The sequence below is a fragment of the Caretta caretta genome, chromosome 14 (assembly GCF_965140235.1).
Source record: "Caretta caretta isolate rCarCar2 chromosome 14, rCarCar1.hap1, whole genome shotgun sequence".
Lineage (NCBI taxonomy): Eukaryota > Metazoa > Chordata > Testudines > Cheloniidae > Caretta > Caretta caretta.
This window is the reverse complement of record NC_134219.1, coordinates 18,160,624-18,183,201: the sequence shown is the minus strand read 5'-3', so window position 1 is coordinate 18,183,201 and position 22,578 is coordinate 18,160,624. Positions and strand designations below refer to the sequence as shown.

Below are 22,578 nucleotides of genomic sequence, written 5' to 3'. Positions count from 1 at the left end.
GCCATCGCATCAGCCTTGCTTTTTGGCTGGCACACCATTATTGCTCATGGTATGTGCTGATATACAGATGGTATGTGCTGATATACAGAACAAACAAAAATCACACTAGCAAATCCTGGCATAGTCATTCCCTTCTAGTTCCAACAAAATAAATCCTTCACTGTATTTCTTAAGCAGCAGAAACAATGGACCTCTGTCTTTTTCAGCAGAAGCCGCAGCTCCGAGAATGAGGCACCAGACCCAACAAACAAAACAAAGGGAAACGACCTAATGTTTCAGTAGAACTGTCGTCAGATATTCACTTCCAGATTGCAAAAATATAATCACTCTATTCTGTATATAATTCCATACACAGATATGTTGTTTAAAAGCAAGTCAGGTTGGTAAAATGTGGTGGTCATCCAATACAAACTCTAAAAAGCAAGAAAAAGCCATGTTATGGAACAAATCTTACCTGTCTCCTAATGCCCACACAGCACATTTCCATAGATAGCAACAGACTCCATCCATATCATTACAAAGAACTTCTTTCTGCTTCTAACAGATAAGGGAATACGTTACACACAACACTTTAGTCTCCCTCGCAGTACAAAGCAAAACCTTAATTATGATCTCATGCCTCCCCACAAACACATTACACACCACACACTTAACTTGTGCATATCAATCTCAAACACTGGCTAATGTTGCAAGGACCCCTACCTTAGGAGGCAGTCAAGCATCAGCCTCCCCATTTTATAAATAAGCTGAGCAGCTGCACAATGTCATTTCTAGCAGAGTGTGGAATAGGACACAGGTCACCAATGTAGCACACCAGACTTATCCACTGAGCTACACTATCTCCCAGAAAGAACCCTATATGCTTGGCTATGTTGTCTAGAGACGCTAAAGAATCCCCTCCCCTTCCTTCCCCTCCCCAGAACTAGGAATGGAGCACAGAATTCCTGATTTCAGTCTCCTTGCTCTAACCAACCACTAGTCTACACCATTTCCAAGAGCCAGGAATAGAACCCAGGTGGTCTTATTCTTAGCGTTCTGCTGGTGTGTAGCAAATAACTATGTAATGCACTGGCAAAGTGTGTCATGTCCCCTTGTGTAGAAGGTAACAGTTACTCCTGAAGTTCATGTAATAATAGTCTGGGTTGGGTGTCAGATGGTCCAGGATTCAACCCTGCTGAAGACCCATGTTGCGGTTCTTTGTGAGACCAGATGACAGAATTTCTGTTGAAATAGTTTTCTTAAAAAAAAAAAAATCTGGTTCATATAATTTGTATAACGAGAAATATCCTTAAAACAGGTTTTATACTTAAAAAACATAATAAACATTCATAAATTTTGTTGTGCATTATGGCACAATGCACAACAAAACACCGGTTCCACATTTCAACTGCTTGTGTCACACACTGGAAGGTTGAGAAGTATGATCGTTTTAGTGAAATAGCATCCATCTTCCCAGAGATCAGTCCCAGTGGCTGTCTTTATTATGATCACCCCTCCAGCGAAGTAGCAGCTATCTTTACTGAGGCATAAATATCTTTGCTTCATTTGGGTAACTTCAGTCCCATTGCAGATTATAGCAAATAGTGGCCATTTTTGTTCAGCAAAAATTGTGAATAGAATGGGGGTAAGATTTTTTTTGTAAGTGTTAACTCTGCTTACTTACCACCTACTGCCCTCTCAAGTGTATATTTGAAGGTAACTGGCTACCATTTTTAATTATATGCAAAATGTGAAGGATAACAAACCAGCAAAAGGGTTCTGAAAAATGGTGAGACACTAAAAATTCTTAAAGGTCTTATTTTACAATTGTGTTTAACTCATAAACTAAGTAATAGGTTTAGATGAAGATGCCTGGGAAAGTTGGTCTTTAATCAAACATGATGTGTTGTAAACCTATGAGAGTATGCACTGTATCCTTTGTACAAACCAGAGGTTGAAACCCTGCAAGTGCAAAATAGAACTCAAACTTAATAGAGGCCCCATCGCACCCTTCTAATACCCAAGTATGTACCCCTTTCTTAGCTAACACTGGTGCTGGCTCCAGAAGAGTGTGTGTGTAGCTGTGTTCGGCATATATAAATGAACCAAACATTTACCATAAAAGAGAATTGAGGGGCACTAATGAAACAAAATGATACCCTTAGACAAGCTGATTTATACTGTACCAAGCCATAAAATGCTCAACAAAAAAAACCTACTGATGCTAAACCTTCAGTTTGATCTTCTTTTTAGCTGTGACACTCTGAGTACCTTTCCCAGACCTGAGGAAGAGCTCAGAGTCGCTCGAAAGCTTCTCTCTCTCCCAAACAGAAGTTGGCCCAATAAAGATATTCCCTCACCCACCTTGTCTCACCTCCTCCCCAAAAAAACAAAACAAAAAAGAACAACCAACCAACCAAAAAACACCACTTCAAAGCAATACATCTGTCTTGGCATCCAAGCACCAGACAGTGAGCCTGAAGCATGTTTCTCCTCTCATTTACACCACTTTAAAGTTTGGTCCAACTGCTTCAGTGGAAGAGAATCAGCCACAAAATGTTTGTTCTGATCAGAAACGAGTATGGTATGAAGGAAAACATTGGAAAGATAAAAAAAAATGCATCTACACCTGGGGGAAGATGTGGAATACACGCTACTTTCTATTCATTCAGATTCTGACAAGGGTTGTTTAAGGTTATTGTATAGCAGCTGCATTAGTAAGGACCCACAGAGTATTGGAATGTGCAGTGAACTTTTCAGAGTTCCTTGCAGTCTCAGATGAAGCCTATGCAGACACATTCATTGCTTGCAGATGGCCCCTTTACGGTTAGGCACACATTGAAAACTTCATATTTTGCCAAGTAGTGATTTTTTCCCAACAGTAAATTAATCAGAGCTGCATTTTCTTGCACTGTCTTCTGCAATGTCTTAGTGTCAGATTCTGGCTGCTCTTTTGTGGGTGAACAAGCAGGGGAAAATGCAAGCAGGGACCCCTTTCCTCCACCTTGCTCTCCTACTCAAAGGGCAGCCAAAGTGTCAGCAATTGCACAACCTGAGTTCCAGGGTTGTGAGTGGGCTAGCACAACCTGATGTTTCCAATATCTTGAAATGGGAGTGGCTTTTCTGTGTGGAGGTGTGGCCAAGACCCTGCTTCCTTCTGTGTTCATAATCACCTGAAGGTCAGTTTTGGAAGATGAGTGCAATGAACTCTTCTCGTCCCATGCTCAATTCCACACAACTCCCCAACAGAGCTTCTGCTTTCAAAAACCCAATCTAGCCCTTACTGGGTTTTTCCAGCATAGCATATAATGCTGTAGTCATACGCAGATTTCCTTGTTGATTTTCATTTTGGTGGGGGGCTTTATAAGGGGAACTCTGAGAACAAAACACCCTGAAATATGGTCAGATGAGCGCTCTTCCTTCATTTCCTTTGTTTCTGACTGTTAGGGCTTTCACCCTGGGCCAGGATATCCAGCGCCATGGACTTTGATGTAGTGATGCTGATTACATAAACTGAGAATCTGGTCCTCTGTGTTCACAGAGAAGTCAAGTCACTATTACACTCTGTTATACTTAATTTGTATTAAATTTTGTAAGAATGATTTATTTTGTCCTTTCCATGCAAATTACTTGAATAGACTCTGTTTGCCTATCATACACACAGTAGTGCATACTCCTTCAAGCTGCTGCACTTAATATATGTTATGACATCATGTTGTATTATTTGAGAATTATATTTTTCTTTTATTTGACCATATAATTAAAGACTACATCACAAAGCGTATTCCCAAGGGGGCAGACTTAAGGTTGCATTTCTTGACTGTTGTGTGATATACCATACAACCTTAATATTCTCTTAACAGCATTTTTAAAGGCACACACACACACACACACTAAAAAAATAGAAAGAATGAATCCAAAACTGTTTCCCTGAGCTAAGAGGCAGTAATAACATTCACAAAATGGAAAATACTCCAAATCTTGATCCAGTAAAAAGTCTATTAGTTCAGAATGAGATTATAGGGAAGAACCATATTAAAAACAATTCTGTCTAATTAATTGTACATATTTAAACATATAAAACTCCTGTAGTTCTCAATATGAGTAATATATTATTATGCACAGTCAAATCCCCACAGTAAACACAAATATTTTGTTTGTAATTTACTTACCCCAGTAGAGTTCAGCAATCTCTCAGTGCTTTGGCTCAGTTTTGCACCTAGGTTGATTTGAGTGCAAGGGAGTCACATGATGTGTCTGGGGTCAGCCTGTGAGTCATCTGATCAGTCAGCACACAAGTTAGGAGCCTCCTGTTTCTCCACTCTCACTCCCACCTGCTAGTTCAAGGCATGAACACGCTTCTGATTTCTCATGTGCTCAGGCAGGGCCTCTTTTAGTTGGCATCATGTATCCAAAATCCTGCTCCTCAGTGGCAAAAATGCTCTGCATTGCCTTCCCTTTTGGGCATTTTTGCTTTAGCTCCGTTCCAGAACTGCCAGGGTGAAAACATGTTTAAATATACTCGAAGTGTGTATGCCAGCTTCTCCAGTGGCACCAAGCTCCTGAATGGGGATTCTGCACTTGCCATACTGTCTTCAGAGGAACAGCCGTGTTAGTCTGTATTCACAAAAAGAAAAGGAGTACTTGTGGCACCTTAGAGACTAACCAATTTATTTGAGCATGAGCTTTCGTGAGCTACAGCTCACTTCATCAGATGCATACCGTGGAAACTGCAGCAGACTTTATATATACACAGAGAATATGAAACAATACCTCCTCCCACCCCACTGTCCTGCTGGTAATAGCTTATCTAAAGTGATCAACAGGTGGGCCATTTCCAGCACAAATCCAGGTTTTCTCACCCTCCACCCCCCCCACACAAATTCACTCTCCTGCTGGTGCTAGCCCATCCAAAGTGACAACTCTTTACATAATCAAGTCGGGCTATTTCCTGCATAAACTGGATTTATGCAGGAAATAGCCCGACTTGATTATGTAAAGAGTTGTCACTTTGGATGGGCTAGCACCAGCAGGAGAGTGAATTTGTGTGGGGGGGTGGAGGGTGAGAAAACCTGGATTTGTGCTGGAAATGGCCCACCTGTTGATCACTTTAGATAAGCTATTACCAGCAGGACAGTGGGGTGGGAGGAGGTATTGTTTCATATTCTCTGTGTATATATAAAGTCTGCTGCAGTTTCCACGGTATGCATCTGATGAAGTGAGCTGTAGCTCACGAAAGCTCATGCTCAAATAAATTGGTTAGTCTCTAAGGTGCCACAAGTACTCCTTTTCTTCATACTGTCTTCGCTCGTCATACTAGTTTGCCTGAATAGAGCTGTGTACATGCACTTAAAAGCTGCATGTCTGCTTTGCAGGGGCTGTGCCTGGGGAGGCAAAAATCAATGGAGAATCCCTTTGGAGAGCTTCATGCCCTCAAGTGCATTGCAGAGGAGATCTCTGCAGAAGGGAGGGGCACATGGCAGAGGGATGGCCATTGAGTCAGTTCATAATGAGGATCCGCATGGGCACAAAGCCATACAGAAGGGAAACAGCAGGCCTCATCCAGCTACTGCTGGAGATGCAGAGGAGTAGCAAATGAATGTATGTTTAACCCTTGCTGCCAATTTGAAATGAGAACTCTGTTTACCCTAGCTCCCTTGTAGGTCTCCGAAGCAAAGCCTTTCTACATGAGATTTGCTTAGAGAGTAGGAGGAAAGAAAGTCTCAGTATTGGGCCTATAGCGAGCCCAAATTTCCAAAGTGGGCACCTAAACTGGGCACCACTTAGCCACAATAAATAAATAAATAAAAACAAAAAACCCCAGTAGTTGTTCATCTAAGTGCCCCTCTGCTCATGGGAATGCAGCATTTGTGCTACCAATGTACTCAACTGCTTTTGAAAACTGGGCTTAGCTTTCAAAAGCAGTTACATCTTCCAGTGTAGCAGATAAAAGCATATTTAAGGATCATAGCAAAGCCAATAATTATGACCTTTATTTCTGTTGATGCTGCACACTGAGTGGAGAGTTGTTCTCAGGTGTTCTTCAAAAACTGTTCCACTGCACACAACTAGGACCACCCTGACTGAGTGCAGCATTGTTAAACACATTCAAAGGTGACAAGTAAAGTGGTGTAAATTACATCAGTGGGTGCATGTGGTTATAAGGGAGAGTAACTGGCCCAAATTCATCCCCAGTGACATTAATAGGATTATACCAGGGCTGAATTCGGCCCATAAGATGTTCCTTATGCCCACTTACTGACATATTTTACATCATCTCTAACATACTCTGTTCTGAGTAGAATAGTGCCATCCATTGTCCCCAGCTAATGCCATAATACTTCGGATATCAGAGCGGCACATGACAAAGGTGGTTGGCTAAAAATATTTTAAGGTGCTGAGGCAGGAAAAAGTGGCTATTCTATGAGACCTCATCAGTTTGTTAGTAATACTGTACATGGAACCTTCCTCAGCATTTCGGAAGTTAACAGGTCATCTTGCTCTGTGTTCTGAATACTCTATACCATTTCTTCTTAATCCATGGAGCCATGCAGCCCCTAGTGATAAATTTATCACTTAGTATATGGCTTTCCTCCTAAAATCCTCTTCAGGGAACAATTCTCCTAGGCCTTAAATAGTGACTAATTGATAACTTTCTTTAAGGGGACTGGATGATAACTTTCTCTAAAGCACTATATTATGATCAGTGGTCTTTCAAAGGAGTGTGCTGCTCTCTTAATTCTCACCTTCATTATTTTAATATCTCCGTAAAATGGATTTCTATTGGATCTATATTACCATAAAACTTCAAGGATGGTAGGTGGGTATCAATAAATTCTTCAAAATCAGAGTGACTCCTCCAGCCAATTAAGGAGTGGACTGACAGACTTTGAAAGGAGTCCAGTCCCTGGCTTGGAAGGATTGCAGTTTCCTGTATGGTGTGGGAGTTTAAAGCAAGTGGAGGATCTTCTCTTCTATTTTATTCTATTCCCTTTTTTATATGGCCCTCATCACCATAGTATCTGAGTGCATTAAGGAACAAAGCTAGTATTTGTCACTTGTGGTTCTTTATTTCTCACTTTCCCTCCCCATGGATCAATCTTGTAGGCTTTGTCAGGAATACAGAAGCCCCTTTGGGTGCAGGGACAGGAAGATAATTCTTCATTCTTTCGGATCACCTATAGAATCTTACCAAAATCACAAATATGTCATGAATGCTTTAATCAAATGAAAGGTATGCAGTTAAATCCTTGCAGAATAATCGCAATAATGATAATAGTGCATTTTCATCCACAGGTCCCAAAGCATTCAATAAAATTTACATACTCCAATGGGTATGTAGTGGGGTCACCCAGCTTTGAAATGCAGTCATCTCTGAGATAGAAGGCAGCAATGTTTATACAGTACACAATTAAGGACAGAAAGAAAAGAATGCTATATTCAATTGAAACTATGGAGAAATATTAGATAGGCAGGATCCAATTATCCGAATGGAATTTGGCCAAAACACCGAAACTACATTTTTTATTAAAATAATTCCAATTTACACTCATTAAGTAAGCCTCATAACACCCCTCAGAGGTATGGAAGGTGAATATCAAGAGCCTGAAGGAAATATTGCAAAAAGCCTTTCTACCATAACAGGAATGATACAGCATTGACAACACTTTCTTCCCAACATCCCCCTTTCTCCACATGAATAAATAAAAAGAAAGAAAGAAAGTGAAGCAATTCAACCAACCATCCAAAAAACTCCAAGCCCCTACCTGAAGGAGAGATTTTACCCACAAAACTGAGAAGAACCAAACATCCACTAGGGACATTGCTAGAGCTAGTGATTTTACATGGAAGATGTTCTGATACTACAGTGGTGGGTGGCAATATAAAACCCTAAGTTAGATAGACAGAATATTATATCCAGTTTACTGGAGGATGCACTGAGGTACAGAGAAATTAAGAGATTTGCCCAAGGTCATTAGCAGACCTGGAAACAGAAACCAGGAATTACTATATCATTACTGCTTTATTCTCACCATGACAATACTCCTGCCCTAAAGCGAGCCAGATAAATTAAACCTGCCAATGTTCTTCTATCTTCAGCAGGCAAAACTTGAATTCACCTCTCTACATTAGGATCTATCTTTTCACTTTCTGCTGCAGGCTTTTTATTCCAGAGCATCAGAGACTTTAGTATCAGTTCCCTGAATTGATCTGTCATTGGCAGGTTTAATACCCCCAGCACTTCACCACTTCACTGCTATTTTGTATACTCCTTGTTGTATTTTGAGCAATGGCTAGGCTGTCACCCTCAGATTCTTTGTGCTCACTTAACTGCCTAACTGCATCACTGATCCACTGCTGTGTTAAAGCACCCCAAGAAAACTACCTGCAAGCAAAAGTGATCTATCTGCAGCCAAAGACATTTTTTAGCCTCTCCAGACTCCTCAGATCTGTATTCCTGTATGAAGCTAGCTATTGTCATATCAGATTACACTCTCCCTCTCAGACTATAACCCTTAGGCTCTTAATCCCTCCTGCTCCCATTTTACTCCACCCCACTTGATGAGTGACAATCACATGGGTAAAAAGTTGAGTAGGAGAAACCCATTCTAGTATCTGCTGTTACCACCAGCAGAGCTGGAAATGTGTGAAGGGCTGCAGAGGCAGCAGGGTGGAACACAGAACATTGTTTTTGCCTAGGTGCCAAAAATAAAATTAGCCAGATTTTTGGAGGTGCATGTGCAGCTCCCATTGAAGATGGGGTTAATATGGCCTTGAGAAGAATAAGGAGATGAGTTGCAAGGGCTTCTGGAACCTTGTTTGGTGGTCTTCTGATTGTGGAGTGAACAGATGTATCCCAGGGTGCAAGGAAAGAAGAAAGAAAGAAAATATCTAGAAATAGTTAAAGTGTAGCAAGAATGAAAGAGGTCAACTGCAATTTTTGTTTCTTCGTCTGAAAAGTGAAATGAGAACCAGTTATTTAAATCTGATTTGCTATAAATATGAAGACATAAGAAATCATTTTAATTTATTTTCTGAAATCAAAAAGTGCTGGTAGTGTGGACGAGAAGAGGATGGGTCTGATCATCAGAGGTGTTGAGCATGTGCAATGCATTTTGAAATCAGCATCCATCCCAGAATCAGCCTTGATCAGAAGTCACCCCCACGCCATCCAATTCATAAAAATCTGTCTCTGCCTATCTTGTCAGAATAACAATATATTACCAAGGAAGGTTTTTAAGGTGGTTTCCAGGAATTCTTAATCTTGCATAATGACACAAACCCCAGCCCTTCCAAAGTGTGGGGATTTAATTAATCTGAAAGAGTAGCTAGTCCTGATTATACAAGTTGCTTGAACTGAAGATTGTATACTCTTTATTCTGCATGGAAGAAGCCTTTGGATGCCTTTCTGACCTACTCCCACACTCTTTGGTTGGGCTGTTGGAAAAAATGTCCTATCTAAAAGTGGTGGGGTCTATGATGGAAAATGAAAAATAGCTTAAATTATCCATTATTAGGCCTCTCCCACCTGATCCCAAAGGGGCAAAATCCTGTGTCTAGAATTCCTGCTCTCAACATACAAAATTAATGTAGCTCTATGATCTGGGCTGCCTACACTTAGGTCCATCTGTTCAAAGTGCACAGTGCCCTGTCAAAAAAGTTTGCCAGGTCCTTTCCCCTTGGGCACAGGGATACCTAGAAATGATTGGTTTACAAAGATTGCTGGCATCACACTGAAAATTCATTCTCTTCTACAGGAATTCCTCTTTTTGTTCCAGCAATGAACTACCAGCATCATACAACCCCTTTCCATTCCTTTCATACTTGATCACATCTGTTCTTGCTCATGTGTGACAAAGAAAATACTTGAACTGTGGAGGGAAAGGATAAAGTTCAAAGGTAGCAGGGTCTACCTGAAACATAGGCTGTACTTCAGTAGATGCCTTGGAAATTGATGAAGGCCATTCAGGGTTTGCCACAAAAGATGTTAAATATTGGCCCTCGATATGAAGGGAATTGTATGGTGGAAGGTGGCACCAGGAGAAAAAGGGCTGATTTCTGTGAAGCTCAAAACACAAGCTGTTCACTTGCCCACCAAAATGAGAATCTGGCTGACAGGTGAAACACAAGTCAACAGGCCATATAATATCCTTTCCTCTAGGGCAAAGAAAATACTAGGTAGTTTTAACAGGTTTCAGAGTAGCAGCTGTGTTAGTCTGTATTCGCAAAAAGAAAAGGAGTACTTGTGGCACCTTAGAGACTAACCAATTTACCTGAGCATCAGCTTTTGTGAGCTACAGCTCATTTCATCGGATGCATCATGCAAGCTTATGCTCAAATAAATTGTTAGTCTCTAAGGTGCCCAAGTACTCCTTTTCTTTTTAGGTAGTTTTAAGTAATTAATCTTGGTACATGTTAAACTCCCTTAATTGTGCTAAGCATAGAAATGAAATGCACAGAAAATAAAAAAGTATATTGGCTGTCTCTTAGACACAGGCAGCCTCAGAAGCATTCAGTACTGCAGGTTGCAGCAATTATGATCGGTGAACCGGAAAATACCTGTTAGCACAGTGAGACATGATGAAGAAATGTTTGGGTGAGAAGTTGTGGAGTTGTCCTCCATTTCTGGATGAAAATACTTTTTCTGAGCATGTTTGGCTAAGTCATACTATCATCTGACCTAGACAAATTGGAGGATTGGGCCAAAAGAAATCTGATGAGGTAAAAGGTCAAGTTCAGAGTCCTGCACTTAGGAAGGAAGAATCCCATGCACTGCTACAGGCTGGTGACCGACTGGCTAAGCAGCAGTTCTGCAGAAAAGGACCTGGGGATTACAGTGGATGAGAAGCTGGATATGAGTCACCAGTGAGCCCTTGTTGCCAAGAAGGCCAACGGCATATTGGGCTGTATTAGTAGGAGCATTGTCAGCGGATCGAGAGAAATGATTATTCCCCTCTATTTGGCACTGGTGAAGCCACATCTGAACTGTTGTGTCCAGTTTTGGTCCCCGCCACGACAGAAGGGATGTGGACAAATTGGAGAGAGTCCAGTGGAGGGCAACAAAAATGATTAGGGGGCTGGGGCACATGACTTATGAGGAGAGGCTGAGGGAACTGGGGTTATTTAGTCTGCAGAAGAGAAGAGTGAGGGGGGATTTGATAACAGCCTTTAACTACCTGAAGGGGGTTTCCAAAGAGCATGGAGCTAGGCTGTTCTCAGTGGTGGCAGATGCCAGAACAAGAAGCAATGGTCTCAAGTTGCAGCGTGGGAGGTCTAGGTTGGATATTAGGAAACACTATTTCACTAGGAGGGTGGTGAAGCACTGGAGTGGGTTACTGAGGGAGATGCTGGAATCTCCATCCTTAGAGGTTTTTAAGGTCAGGCTTGACAAAGCCCTGGCTGGGATGATTTAGTTGGTGTTGGTCCTGCTTTGAGCAGGGGATTAGACTAGATGACCTCCTGAGGTCTCTTCCAACCCTAATATTCTATGATTCTATGATTTGTGTGGACCATTGTTCATGTATAGAAATATTTAAGGGCATGACTTACTGACCTATAGTAGTCCAAGTATTTGAGGGTTCCCAGGATAGGGAGAATAGGCACTGCCTATCCTGTTTTGAATCAGATGCATTATAACCTTTACCCACATCTGCAAGTTGGTCTGAGTACTCCTTTGTGTGTCCGTTTCACTTACCAACTTTCAGATAGCTTAAACCAAGTCAGAGGTGTTCTTAAACTTGCCAAACACCTCTGCTTGAATTCCAAGGGAGCACAACCAAGATAATTAGAAATGCAAAATCGGGAATAAGTCCAGTGGTGGCTGAGCCAGGAGAAACCAAAGCAGGGAAAATCAAATAATGGATTGAACAATCCTTGTATTTAATGATAGAAGAACATTAATTGAAATAATTTTTGAATGCATTTTTATCTTTACAAATAGCACCTTAAAATATGGACATTGATTTTTTTTAAAATCTAATTTACTTTTCACAATTGGTTCTGTGTAAGGGTGTGTGTATTTTAACTAATAATGTTTGCATTTATTTCAGCTTGGCCAAGAAAATACATTAGTTAGTTTCACTTTTGGTTTTAGTCAGTTTCAATTTTTGGCTATCATGAACTTTGCCTCATGCTACAATGTTTGTGTTGAAAACAGGCAGGGGAATATTTACTTCTTAAAAAGACATTTTGAATTTAAAAAATCAGGCAAATACTTCTGTTCTTAGATTTTATAATAGCTTATATTTGTACAAAATCTAAATTTGGGGCCAAATTTGACCTAATATATCTAAACAAACAGAATTATCTGTAGAATACAGTTGTATCTATACAAAATTTTATTTGTGACATAATATTCCCATTATAACCTTTTGCTTAGATTGTACTATATACATCAGTGATTAAGATACATGGTTGTCTCTGTTTTGTTTGTACTGTATTGGGTTGTTGTGTTATGTTGAACAAAATCCACTCTGAAAGTAACAAGGTGGCAATTTGCTTCCTTGCTTTTGGGGAGATCGTTGTGGGAAGCCGTTTGCAGGTGTTGACCTACATTTGTTTAACAGAAAAAGGTAAAGAAAGCTCATCTGAATTATCTACACAGTTACACTAGTACAAACGACTTGCCTTTGAAATGTAAATAGCTTAGACCTTGATGTGTAAGAGCAGGAACACTGTAGTCAAGGGTCTCTCAGCCTCACATTACATTAGAAAAAATATACGTGAATTTAAAGTTGTGGTGAAAGGTGCTAGATTGACATTCAAAATGCAGGGAAATTGTTGTTCTTAATCATTTTACTTTTTGCTGCTTACGAAGCAAAATAGTACACTTAAATCTGATTTTTATAACATTTTGCATACATCTAGATCTTGGTCTGACATAGAGAACACACTTTGTTCTAACTATAATGATCTGATATTTCATGTTTTATTATTTTTTATATTTGAAGTTCTGTTTCTGTTGCATTCTGGAACAATATGGGCTCCCTCCAGTGGCCAAAGTAACACTTATGCTCGCATTAGTGTTAACCAAAGACATTTTAGCCTGCTTGTTAAGGTATTGTCTTTGTATCAGAGGTACTGAATTCAAATTCGATTACGATTGTATTTTTATAAACAAAAATTTCATGTTTCTGTTACATATACCACTAAATTTTCAACACTTAAGGTCTAATCCTGCAATCCATACTCAATCACTTAAGGCAATTACTTATTGGTTTAAGGTAAATTGATATAAGGCACTCAAACCAATTTGATAGTGTCCACACAAGAAGTTTGTACTAATTTAACTAAATCAGTTCTAGGTACACATTTTGTCTGTAGTCAAGGCCTAAATTTTGCAGGATCAGAACCTAAATGTTTGGTTTCAGAGTAGCAGCCCTGTTAGTCTGTATTTGCAAAAAGAAAAGGAGGACTTGTGGTACCTTAGAGACCAACCAATTTATTTGAGCATAAGCTTTCCTGAGCTACAGCTCACTTCATCGGATCAAAGGTAGTTTGCTGAGCACTTGACTCACTGATTTGCGCCAGCTGCAGGAAGTTAGAGGCACAAGTGCTCAGATTTGTACCCACCATTCAGCAGCAGGTACAATTTCTGTCCACAAAAGGGAGAACATCCTTTAAAAAATTATCCCTGTGTATTAATATTATGTACCTGGCAATCCTTGCAAATTGCGCCTGATCCTGCAGTACTTTCTCAGTCAAAACTGTCATTAAATCTATACAAGCTTTGCCTGGGTAACAGAAAATGAGGTCCATGTACCGTAAGGACTTAAGTGCTCTCTGACTTTTTCTTGTTACAGAAAATGCAAAACACAAATTGGCCCTAGATTTAAAATATGCATTGTCCCTGGTACGTTTTGCATTGTCATTTGTGAATTACGTTTTATGTTGGCATAAAGAAAAGGAGTACTTGTGGCACCTTAGAGACTAACCAATTTATTTGAGCATGAGCTTTCGTGAGCTACAGCTCACTTCATCAGATGTTTACCGTGGAAACTGCAGCAGACTTTATATACACACAGAGAATATGAAACAATACCTCCTCCCACCCCACTGTCCTGCTGGTAATAGCTTATCTAAAGTGATCAACAGGTGGGCCATTTCCAGCACAAATCCAGGTTTTCTCACCCTCCACCCCCCACACAAATTCACTCTCCTGCTGGTGCTAGCCCATCCAAAGTGACAACTCTTTACATAATCAAGTAGGGCTATTTCCTGCATAGATCAAGGTTTTCTCACATCCCCCCCACCCCCATACACACACAAACTCACTCTCCTGCTGGTAATAGCTCATCTAAACTGACCACTCTCCAAGTTTAAATCCAAGTTAAACTAGAACATCTGGGGGGGGGGGGGTAGGAAAAAACAAGAAGAAACAGGCTACCTTGCATAATGACTTAGCCACTCCCAGTCTCTATTTAAGCCTAAATTAATAGTATCCAATTTGCAAATGAATTCCAATTCAGCAGTTTCTCGCTGGAGTCTGGATTTGAAGTTTTTTTGTTTTAAGATAGCGACCTTCATGTCTGTGATTGCGTGACCAGAGAGATTGAAGTGTTCTCCGACTGGTTTATGAATGTTATAATTCTTGACATCTGATTTGTGTCCATTTATTCTTTTACGTAGAGACTGTCCAGTTTGACCAATGTACATGGCAGAGGGGCATTGCTGGCACATGATGGCATATATCACATTGGTGGATGTGCAGGTGAACGAGCCTCTGATAGTGTGGCTGATGTTATTAGGCCCTGTGATGGTGTCCCCTGAATAGATATGTGGGCACAATTGGCAACGGGCTTTGTTGCAAGGATAAGTTCCTGGGTTAGTGGTTCTGTTGTGTGGTATGTGGTTGTTGGTGAGTATTTGCTTCAGGTTGCGGGGCTGTCTGTAGGCAAGGACTGGCCTGTCTCCCAAGACTTGTGAGAGTGTTGGGTCATCCTTCAGGATAGGTTGTAGATCCTTAATAATGCGTTGGAGGGGTTTTAGTTGGCATAGTTTTCTTTTGAGCATTGTGCACTGCTGCGTTCTGCGTTGGTATTTGGTATATGTTGCACTTGTGCCAACTGTAGTGGTGCTAAAGACCCTCACTGCAAAACGCATCAGTCTTGGCAATTTTTGCATTGCTTCTTCACTTGAAGCTGGCAGTCATACACAGTATGCATCCGATGAAGTGAGCTGTAGCTCACGAAAGCTTATGCTCAAATAAATTGGTTAGTCTCTAAGGTGCCACAAGTCCTCCTTTTCTTTTTGCGGATACATTTTTAAAGTCACGTTTTGCACCGGCGCGCTTAGCCATGGGGGGCGTGCATGGTTTTTTTTTTTTTTTTTTTTTTTTTGAGTTGCTGGGTTGTGTTTAGATGGTGATGTTATTTGTCGGTGCTGCATTTTAAAGTCGCACAAAAAAAGGCATTGCCGCGAACGAGGTGTGCATATACCAGCCGCCCGGATGCATTCTGCACATAAAATGCGAGAGGGTGAGCAACGTGCCCAGTTGCGCGGGCAGCAGGTGCGAGCCGCGCGCCTTCCTGCGCAGTTAGGAGACACACAAGGCTGCTCTAGCCAAGATGGACGGAGCTAGCAGAAGCTGGCGGGAGGGAGGACCGGAGCAGCTCGCGCGTCTTCAGGTCTCGGGAGCGCGCGGGAAGGGGGGGGCAGAACCTGCCGCTGAGCCGCGGCGCTGATTGGCTCTGCCACCCAACTCATTTGCATGCCGCAGTTTCTCTTCCCTCCCGTCACGTGATCAGAGGGGGGGCGCTGAGGCTTCCTGTTTGGGGGGGGGGGGGGGGGGGAATCGAGCAGCGGGCCTCCTTCTGGTCTCGCGCTGCCTGGCGGGGTTCTTGTCAGTTAGCAACAAAATGGCCGCGGTGGCAGCAGCTCTGCTCCTGAGGACGGTGGTGGTAGCGGCGGCAGCAGCAGCATCGAGGAGGAGCAGCGGGGGCCCGGCACCGCCTGTCTGCTAGAGAGAGCGCGCGCGAGACGCTGCAGCCCCAGCCTCCCCGCCACAGAGAGACGCTGCTGCAGCCCCCTGGGGAGACGTTGCTGCCTCAGCCTCTTGCCTCCCCCCGGGGCGCAAGACTCCTGGATTCCCTCCCCCCCCCCCCCCAGTGAGAGGCTCCGCTGCGGCAGCTTCCAGCCTGGTCCTGAGGGGCACTTCTGGATCCCTCTGGAGGAGACGGAGAGACCCCGCTGGATCTCCCCTCGTCCTCCTCCTGCCGCTGGATCTCCCCTCGTCCTCCTCCTGCCCCTGATCCTCCGCGAGAGACGCTCTGCTGGATTCCCCTCGCCCCATTGGGTCCCCCCTGTGAGAGATCCTTCTGCTTGGATGCCCCATAAGAGAGACTGCTGGATCCTCCCCCTGTGAGTGACTGCTGGATCCTCCCCCGTCCTTCTCCCTGTGAGAGAGACTTCACTGGATCCTCCTCCTGCCTGGATCCTCATGTGAGAGAGACTGTTGGATCCCCCTGTGGCTCCAAATTTTGGAGGGGGAGCCCTCTTTCAACCAGGTTGTGGGATCCACTTTCTCCTTTTAATTTGCACTTTTTGAAGTCTCAGATGCTCCTCCATGTGGACAGAGAATCCATCAACACAAACAAAAAATAAACTCTCCCCGATCCACTCCACATCCTGATTCCGTGGGTTTTGCTGCAACTCGAAAGCAAATGTGTATTTAAAACAACATTCGTGTGCAAAAGTCTAACTAGGGACTTTTTTCCCCTTTCTTTCTCCACTGGAAATCAAAAGCTTGTTTTGGAATTGAACCTGTTTCTCCTGCACTTGGGCTGGATAACACTGAAGCTCTTTGCTCTTCTGCTTGGATACTGTTTCTTGTTGACTTGTTTTTCTTCTCTTCTGTGGCAGGTTGTGGGGGGAGTTGCTTTTTGTTGGGGGGGGGGGGGGAAACGACTGAATCTTTTTCGTGGCCGTGTGAGGTTTTTTTTTTTTCGGATTCAGATTCGTGAAATTACGGGTATTTTTTTTTTTAAAAAGCATTAAAATAAGCAAGAAGCACGTCAGAGAGACCACACGCTAGACGAAATACTCACTTGTTTCATTGTAGAAAGACTGAGTCGAAAGCTGCCAAAGAGCCCCTGAAGGAAAAGAAGAAAAGGTAAGGGGCGATAGTTTTATATTAATCTGGAAACAGTAGAAGTTGGAGATGGGAAAGACCTGTTAAGTCATTTCGTTAGTGCATGCCACCCTTTCCCCCCTTGGAGTTCAGGGCAGGATTTTTCACTATATCTGTATTTTATTTTCAAATAGTCTTCACCTTTTTATTTTATTATGGAACCGGTGGAACAAATAATACTGTAAAGTACTTCCACGCCAACTGTTTTTAAACAGTTACTTTAAGATATATCTTAAAACTAAAATCGTTTTCCCTACTTCCTAATTGTTAAAAAATAGACCTTTATAAAAACTTGGTATTTTCATATGGTGATTTTTTTACACGTATCTAATTATCATTTCCTGCATCATCATTTTAGGTGGAGTCCCATATGTAGCAGTTAAAAATGTTCTAGATTACAGGAAGAACCTTGTGAGTTTGCTTTTAATAAATGATGATGGATGTGTGAGTTGATGTGTAGCGTTTGAAAATTAGTATAAAATAATTAGCGAGGTCACCAGGGCTGCTTTTGATCATAACCAAGTAGGTGAAACTTGAACATCATCCTTGATGGTCAGTTTCAGTTAAATGGTAAGAGCTCTTTAGATCCGTAGTTTGTTTTTATATAATTAGGTTATGGTAACTACCAGAACTTAGTCTCTAAATACTAGACATGAGGGAGATTATTTTTCATATTTTAATGAAGCCAAATTTTCTTTGTTAGTTTCAGTAAGAGCATCAGTAAGGAACAAAAACCGTGTTGCTAACTGCAAAGAGAGATGGATGTTCAATTGTTATTCTTAGAAATCATGAGGCAGTGGAAGTTTATTAAAGATATTTGAATCCTCTGTTTTATTTTGCAAGTTTCTGTCAAAGGGTAATCTCTTTACTGTGTAACTGTGCATTAGTAGAAGGTCCAGTTATGAGACTCACTGAAATATACGAATTATTTTATGCCTCATAATATAATTTAATATTTTGTTTTCTTAAGTTATATATTTTTAATTGTTATTGCTGGAAACTTCAGCATTTTATTTTCTTTAGAATGGCCATTGTAATCTAGCAAGTCATACTTTGATTTGGTCTAGGGTTAGCTTTATTCTCTGCTTCAATTTGGATATTTTTATTGGAAAATATTTGCTTATATTCAGTTTATATAATTTTCAACTTTGATTTGTATTTTTCTTGAGCACAACATGGCCATTTTTGCATATAAATGAATTGAGGAAATATTTTTTCCTGTATCTTAAACTAATTTGATTTTATATTCAGTGGAATCCAGACTAATAATTTAATTTCATCATTGGACTAATTAAACTAGTTAAAACCCAGTAATTGCTGCTGTTAGTGGTCTGGTTGGTTGTATTTGTATCAATATATATCTTAAATCAATGAATATTGTTACACTAAGAATAATGAACAAGACAACATCTGCTGTTCTTGGATGCCATTATTCAAATGATTCCCACTTTTTAAAATCCTTACTAACAGTAAATGTTTCCTCAGTTTGGATTTGGTGAGAGATGACCTTTGGATTTTGGTTGCTGTTGTACATTATATTTGATTTGTTTAAGAAATCACTGAGGTGGTAAACACAGATTTAGAAAACCTTTGTTTGCTTCTCTCAGAAATATGTATTGGGGGTTAGGTGAGATAGTATTGGATGTGACCTAACAAATTACCTGACAGGTTTTTTTTTCCATGCCTAATAGTTGAATTGCTTCACATCTTCTGTGACTTGTTAAATCCAATAAGCTGCCATTTGAATATCTTTCCAGCCAAGTTAATCTATGAATTGTGAACTATGATCTCAAAATGGTGCACTGACAAATGTCTAAAACGTACTTGTCTTCGAGTAATATTATTTTGTCTGCTACTGCCCCTTTTAAAATCTTTTCCAAAGTGACTCTTCTCCTTAATAGTAACTTGTGTATAAATAGTTAAGAAGGCTGCTGCTAGATATTTCTACTTAACTATATTGGAAGACACTGTTGTTATTGGATATCAATATTTTTACAGCCATGTTTCTTAACTTCTAAATTCAGACAATCTGGTTTCCAAAAAAGGCTGTGGAGTTCAATACTGGATAACTTGAGGGGACCTGGATGGTTCAAGGGACTGGTGGTAGTTTTTCACCTCTATGACCACATTAAATTCAGTGAAATATGTTGACTTCTGAAATCATTTCACCATTGTTAGGCAGACAAGGTGGGTGAGGTAATATCTGTGAGATGAGAATGGTCTCAGTTCAGTTCCTGGTGAACAGGTGCTTGGGTTCCAAAAATCGCAGTTGTATTGGCCAAGGAATGAATGGGCATGGAGACATAGAGACAGTCCCTCCAGAGCAAGGTTAAAACATGCATCAGAGGCTGTTTGGGGTGGGGCCAAGAGTATGATGTACTTCTTTGGACAAATAAGACTGTGTCTAATGTATGTAGTGTCATAGGCCAAATATGTTAGTTCAAAATGACTGTGCTGTTCAGAACTTTTTCAGGTGTTTGATATTGCACTTATGATTTTTTTATGTTTCAGTTCTTTGCGGGATAGCAAGCTATAAGTAGAGCATGTATTGACAAATATTAATTGTTTGGTAATACACAAACGTACAGCTGTTTTTAAAAAAAGCCCACTTTTATTCTTGAGATAAATGGGTGATGGGGTCCTTTACCATTTTCATTTGGTGTCTGTCAGTTTATGCTGTACAGATTCTTTTGTGATTAGGAGGTTATCTGGTACATAGCTTGGATGTTGTACTAAACACCTACCAGGCAGAAGACTAAACCTACTAGCAAGTGGAAGAGGTGATGGAGAGCAGGGAGAAGAGCTAGTCTAGTCCACAAGCAATGTCCTGGTGAGAAGTCTAGTCCCAACAAAGTTTCCCAGCTGCTGGGAAGTGAAAGTGATGGAATGTCTGACAAAGTGCTGTTTTTGAACCTTGGTTGGGGTCTCTTTTTAAAAAGGATTTGCTAATTTAAAGCTCTTTCCTTTTCAAGTTTTCTGGAATGTCTTTGCGCCTTTTCCAAAACTGTCTCCTGTGCTCTGTGAATGGGAATGTGTGCATCACCCTCTTTCACTAAGCCTCGTCAGTTGCTAGGAAGAGGGAAAGAAGAGGTAGAGACCTCTCTAACCTGCTTAGAGGGTCTTTCATTACCCCCTAACATCTAAAGTACACTTTTGGTGAAGTTTGTGATCCTTTTGTTGAAATTTTAAAGACAATAGATAAATATTTTACTTCTGCCTTGTTTTTATTTTTTGAATATTATTGATACAATAGATGTTAAGTTTTTTCAGGTAGGATGAATTTTTCCAAATAAGTTTGAGAAAAACATGATCATTGTGGGAGACTGTATTGTTATGCCCAATCTTAAGATTCTTTGTGTTGACTAAATACTCAGGACTGTTAGTAGTTTTAATGATGTGTGAAACTCAAAGTAAAGCATTAGATTAGAGTGAGACTAAAACTTTTCCCACCACAAGCTACAAATTATTTAAATCTTGAAATATTTTGATGATAAATATAAATTGAACTTATTAAGAAATTTCACTTAAAGAACAGAGTCTACAAAAGCAGTCTATCTAGAAATAGCACAAGCATTTGGTAGTCTACTTTTTAAGAATCTTGGTTACTTAGGATTGTGAACAAATTTGTTTTTCATATAGAGGACTTAGTTTCCTTACTTGCTGACTTCTAGAGAAAACAGCTACCACTGTAAGCTGCTTACATATCAATGTATGAGTTACTCCAAACAATCTACAGTTTAACATTATAGACCCCCTTTTTTCATTCATGAGAAACCAATATATTAAAACAGTGATCTGGAAATGTTTTACTTTCAGTTTTAGTAAGGAAAAATCAATGAGACTGGTGACAGTGGGAATGGATAATACTTTAAATTACATGTATTTCCCTCTAGGCAGCTGTCCTTACAGAGATAAATATGCACTTTTCCAAATGCTGTCATCTGGCCCCTTTCCAAAACAAGCTGAAGGAGGAGGTCAAGGGTGGAACAGTCTTTTACTTCAGCAAAGAGAGGCTCTCAGTTGGAAAGAATTGTTAGATAAAGTCCATGTAGTACTGGCTATGCGAACACTGCAGACTTAAAGTTAAAAAACAAACAAAAAAACCCTAAACCTTTCCTATTCAGATAAAGTAGACTGTTAATTTCCTGTATGTTAAATCCTGTTACTGTAGTTATTTATGTAATAATTTCAGGTTATGCTAGTTTAATTGTGGACATGCATACTACTTACTTGAAAAAAAATCAATGAAAAATGTAAGACTTTGTTCAATCTTCAGTCACACCAAACCATGAACAGCACAGAATTACTATTGGGTGTAATAGTTAAAATTCAGATAACAAGATTGTGGTAACACCATCAGAAGGTTTTCTCCTGACTTGGAAGTTGCAGGTAGAAGTTTGTCAATCCCTTAGTATTAGAGATGAATGATAAGGAAACCTCTTTAATGCCTGGTGACACTACATTCTGGCCAATTTTGTATCAGCTGGTGCCTTCTAGTGATTAATGACTGGAGGTTTTCAGTTGCATTATGAAGATATCAGCGAGGACAAATGGTATTTAAAAGAGAAAGTGAATTGGGAGATGCTTTAGAAATGACAATATAAAATTGTGTGCAGTGTTGTAGGTGTGTTGTCTCAAATAAAATTGCATTACTAAATGGATTTTACACTCTGCATGGCCTCTTTGATTTAGCAGTAAAAAGTAACCACATAAAGAGAGAGTGACCATTTTAATAGAAGTCAAATTTAGTGCTTAAAGCAATATATGGTTTTGTTTTTGAAATCTTGTCTGTTTATGAAAATTATTAATCTGTCAGAAAATCATGCTTTAGAGTTTGGACTCTTAATATAAGCATATTTAGAAATGTTTTGCATGTAACACTTAAAATATGACTAATCTGCATTGTAGTTTTCAGAAAGCAACTACAAATGTGACCATGTATTAAGTTATTTTCTTTTGTATGAACTGCCACTTTAAAAAATTGCTTTAGTGCCATTCTGCTGGTCAAAATTAGGTTAGTTAAATTATTGATTTTAGTTGGAGACTAAGTTTTGCTATTAAATCACAATTATCATAATTAGATTCTTCAAGAAAATATTAAAATTTTTATTAGTATAATTTTAATGTATTTTAAGATTGACTTTGTTTTTTCAAGAAATGTTCTTGATTCGCTTAATTTTTCTAAAAATGTTTCACTTGGCAATCTGTCCCTTTTGAGTTTACATTTTAATCTTACCTCTTTCAAATCAAAAGCTCGCTCTTTGTGAAGACATGCTGGATAACACTATTAATATCTATAGAAAGATCTCTATGAAGTAGTTAGCTATATATTTACAATCTTCACAGTTCCAAGAATCTAAGCATCAAATTTTGAATTGATTAACCTTGACCCTGGATGTATAAGCCGTATAATTTTACAAAATTAAAGTCCTGTGTAATTCAGACCTATGAAATATTAAAAGTTTGGGGAG

General features: G+C 40.1%; 1 protein-coding gene and 1 long non-coding RNA gene across 16 annotated transcripts in view; one reads left to right on the top strand and one right to left on the bottom strand.

The window, feature by feature from the left end:
* The window catches only part of LOC125621213 (uncharacterized), a 69,214-nt gene extending 64,918 nt beyond the window's left edge, over positions 1 to 4,296 (bottom strand). Inside the window, exons 1-2 of one of the 2 annotated variants that reach the window (XR_007352459.2) lie at positions 4,152 to 4,296; positions 455 to 537 (exon numbers count right to left, since the gene is read on the bottom strand). This is a non-coding gene — a long non-coding RNA (uncharacterized LOC125621213). Of the gene's footprint in view, positions 1 to 454; positions 538 to 702; positions 865 to 4,151 lie in introns of those variants that run through there. The other variant, XR_012664919.1, reaches the window with a different exon arrangement.
* Positions 1 to 22,578, top strand: part of TNRC6C (trinucleotide repeat containing adaptor 6C) — a 584,248-nt gene that overhangs the window by 366,837 nt on the left and 194,833 nt on the right. The window contains exons 1-2 of one of the 14 annotated variants that reach the window (XM_048817819.2): positions 15,780 to 17,089; positions 17,466 to 17,518. The exons of 12 other annotated variants lie outside the window; for them this stretch is intronic. The gene's annotated coding sequence lies outside the window, so the exon portion shown is untranslated. Of the gene's footprint in view, positions 1 to 15,779; positions 17,090 to 17,465; positions 17,519 to 22,578 lie in introns of those variants that run through there. One more of the 14 variants, XM_048817818.2, reaches the window with a different exon arrangement.